The sequence below is a fragment of the Pristiophorus japonicus genome, chromosome 3, assembly GCF_044704955.1.
Source record: "Pristiophorus japonicus isolate sPriJap1 chromosome 3, sPriJap1.hap1, whole genome shotgun sequence".
Taxonomy (NCBI): domain Eukaryota; kingdom Metazoa; phylum Chordata; class Chondrichthyes; family Pristiophoridae; genus Pristiophorus; species Pristiophorus japonicus.
Genome location: NC_091979.1, coordinates 107,898,637 through 107,902,453, shown reverse-complemented (window position 1 = coordinate 107,902,453; position 3,817 = coordinate 107,898,637).

Sequence of the window (3,817 nt, the reverse complement as noted above, 5' to 3'; positions counted from 1 at the left end):
GCGGATGACACTAAGTTGGGTGACAGTGTGAGCTGCGAGGAGGATGCTATGAGGCTGCAGAGCAACTTGGATAGGTTAGGTGAGTGGACAAATGCATGGCAGATGAAGTATAATGTGGATAAATGTGAGGTTATCCACTTTGGTGGTAAAAAGAGAGAGACAGACTATTATCTGAATGGTGACAGATTAGGAAAAGGGGAGGTGCAAAGAGACCTGGGTGTCATGGTACATCAGTCATTGAAGGTTGGCATGCAGGTATAGCAGGCGGTTAAGACAGCAAATGGCATGTTGGCCTTCATAGTGAGGGGATTTGAGTACAGGGGCAGGGAGGTGTTGCTACCGTTGTACAGGGCCTTGGTGAAGCCACACCTGGAGTATTGTGTACAGTTTTGGTCTCCTAACCTGAGGAAGGACATTCTTGCTATTGAGGGAGTGCAGCGAAGGTTCACCAGACTGATTCCCGGGATGGCGGGACTGACCTATCAAGAAAGACTGGATCAACTGGGCTTGTATTCACTGGAGTTCAGAAGAATGAGAGGGGACCTCATAGAAACGTTTAAAATTCTGACGGGGTTAGACAGGTTAGATGCAGGAAGAATGTTCCCAATGTTGGGGAAGTCCAGAACCAGGGGACACAGTCTAAGGATAAGGGGTAAGCCATTTAGGACCAAGATGAGGAGGAACTTCTTCACCCAGAGAGTGGTGAACCTGTGGAATTCTCTACCACAGAAAGTTGTTGAGGCCAATTCACTAAATATATTCAAAAGGGAGTTAGATGAAGTCCTTACTACTCGGGGGATCAAGGGGTATGGCGAGAAAGCAGGAATGGGGTACTGAAGTTGCATGTTCAGCCATGATCTCATTGAATGGCGGTGCAGGCAAGAAGGACCGAATGGCCTACTCCTGCACCTATTTTCTATGTTTCTAATTGGGCCTTTATACACTGGAGTTCAGAAGGATGAGAGGTGATCTCATAGAAACGTATAAGATTCTCATGGGACGGGACAGGTTAGATGCGGGAAGAATGTTCCCGATGTTGGGGAAGTCCAGAACCAGGGGACACAGTCTTAGGATAAGGGGTAGGCCATTTAGGACTGAGGTGAGGAGAAACTTCTTCACTCAGAGAGTTGTTAACCTGTGGAATTCCCTGCCGCAGAGAGTTGTTGATGCCAGTTCATTGGATGTATTCAAGAGGGAGTTAGATATGGCCCTTACGGCTAAAGGGATCAAGGGGTATGGAGAGAAAGCGGGAAAGGGGTACTGAGGTGAAAGATCAGCCATGATCTTATTGAATGGTGGTTCAGGCTTGAAGGGCCGAATGGCCTACTTCTGCACCTATTTTCTGTTTCTATGTTTCTATCCTCAAGAAATTCCAGAAGATTTGTCAAGCATGATTTCCCTTTCATATCCTTTATTCACCCTGTCCCTGGACTGGAGAATATTAGCTATGAGGAAAGATTGAATAGACTGTGTTTGTTTTCTTTGGAACAGAGGAGGCCAAGGGCAGACCTTTTTGAAGTGTATAAAATTATGAGGGGCCTCGATAGCGCGGATTGGACGTACCTATTTGCCTTAGCTGAGGGTTCAACTACCAGGGGGCATAGCTTTAAAGTAATTGGTAGATGGTTTAGAGGGGATATTTCTTCACCCAGAGGGTGGTGGGGGTTTGGAACTCACTGCCTGAATGGGTGGAAGTGCAGAAACCCTCACATTTAAAAAATACTTGGATGCACAGTTGAAGTGCCGTAACCTACAGGGCTACGGATCAAGTGCTGGAAAGTGTGATTAGGCTGGATATAGCTCTTTGTTGGCCGGCACGGACACGATGGGCTGAAATAGAAATTTACAGCACGGAAGGAGGTTATGTTTCTATGACACAGGCCTCTCCAAGCTCAGCTGGGCACAGATGCTGTGTCCCAGGAGCCGTCAATGAAGAGGATATTTATTGAGCAGTAGCAGAGATTGCGCGATGTACTGACAGGCGTTCCAAGCACAATGTCCAGGTTTGCAGAGAGATTGGAGAAATCAGTCTCAAGCATGAGTGGGTTTCTGCCGCAGGTCTTTGCAATGATGTCTTCTTCCATGGAGTGGCCAACTGCATGGAGCATCAAACGCAGCAATCGAACGAGTCCATTCGGACCTTCAACACAGCTTGCACACTCTGGATGCCATCTTAAATAGAATGAACAGTATCCTAGCCTTAGCCTTGCAGCGCCCCACTGATCAGCAGCAAAGTGTTCTCCAGCACAGTGGTTGCAGTGAAGTGCGGCTGGTCCATGAGAGAAATGATGGCAAAAGGAGACATGGAAGAGGGGACTCCGCTCAAAAGAGCTTCCAATTCTCACCCGTTGCCCCGCTTCCCCCCACCTCTCAATCAGTACCCGACATGCTGCGTCATTTCCCAATGGCTGTGTCTGCCCCTGCACAAGTGCAGGTGGAGCAGTCTTTGGCAGGGCCCTCACAGGCTCCAAATCCCAGAGGACATCGGTCAAGAGCATCTCAACAGTCAGAGCAGGAATGTGGTCATCCTGCCTCAACCTCTGCAGAAGCTACAGAGGTTGTATCTAACAGAAGCACTAGAAAAAGAGTAAAGATTTGTAATTGCACATGGGTATGCAAATGTGACTTACATGTTGTTGTATTGTTAAGTGACTTTTCTTCATTTGAAGTACATAAATATTATTGTTATGCACACTTTCCCATTTTACCCATTCTTGGTTTCTGGTTGGCAAGTGGCCTTTTAAATTGTTTGATGTTGAATGGGAAGACCTGAATTGACAGCGACCAATAGGGTGGAAGTATGTGAAAGGGATGCTTAGTTGTCTGCAGGACTGTTTTGTGTCAATGGCATTGCGGGAGGGGGTAGGGGAGTGAGGGTGCACTGTTGGAACCCAAGTGAACTTCGCAATTATCAGGGCATTGCGCCCAGCAATGTGCCAAATGGGTAGTGCATTACCCTAATCTCCTTCCGCCTCCTCCAAAGAGACTATGTTCTCTGCGCCTTGGTCTCCCTTCAGGTCCAAACCTCACTGCTGAACAATACTGTGCAGAGTACAGCACACCACGACCATTCTGGAGACCCTGGCTGATGCATACTGAAGGGCACTTCCAGATCAGTCCAGGCACCTGAAGCACATCTTCAGCATGCCAATGGCTTGCTCGATGACACATCTGGTGGTGATATGGCAGTCACTGTAGTACTCCTGTGCCTCATTACTCAGGTTTCTGAGAGGTGTCATCAGCCATGTTTAAGTGGTTATCCCTCTTCTCCAAGCAGCCAGCAGTAACTCTGCTTCCAGGTGCAAAGACGTCAGGGAGGGTGGACTGCCGCAGGACAAAAGCATCATGGCAACTGCCCAGGAAGCTTGTGCACACGTGCATAATCTTTTTGTGGTTGCATACCAGTTGCAGAGTGGAAGCCTCTGCGCTTGACCAACACCCTTGGGTGATCTATCGGTACCTTAATTGCCATGCGTGCAGTCGATGACGCTCTGCACCTGTGGGAAGCCAGCCAGAGCCGCAAATCTGATGCCTGCTCATTCCCACTGGCGTCCATCGCAGGAAAAGTTCACATAATTGGTGGCCCTGACAAACAACACATCAGTCTTATGCCTTATGCATTTTGTGGTTCGCCGACTCTGAGATCCAACAGATGTCTCCGGCAGAGCCCCGAAAGGATCCAGAGGCACAACATTTTAGGGTGGTGTTGACTTTGACAGCCACTAGGTAAAGCATGGCTGGTCTTGTTTCAGCACACTGAAAATGTCTGCCACCAACTCACACAACACTCCGAGCCTCTTGAGACAGTGTCTACAGA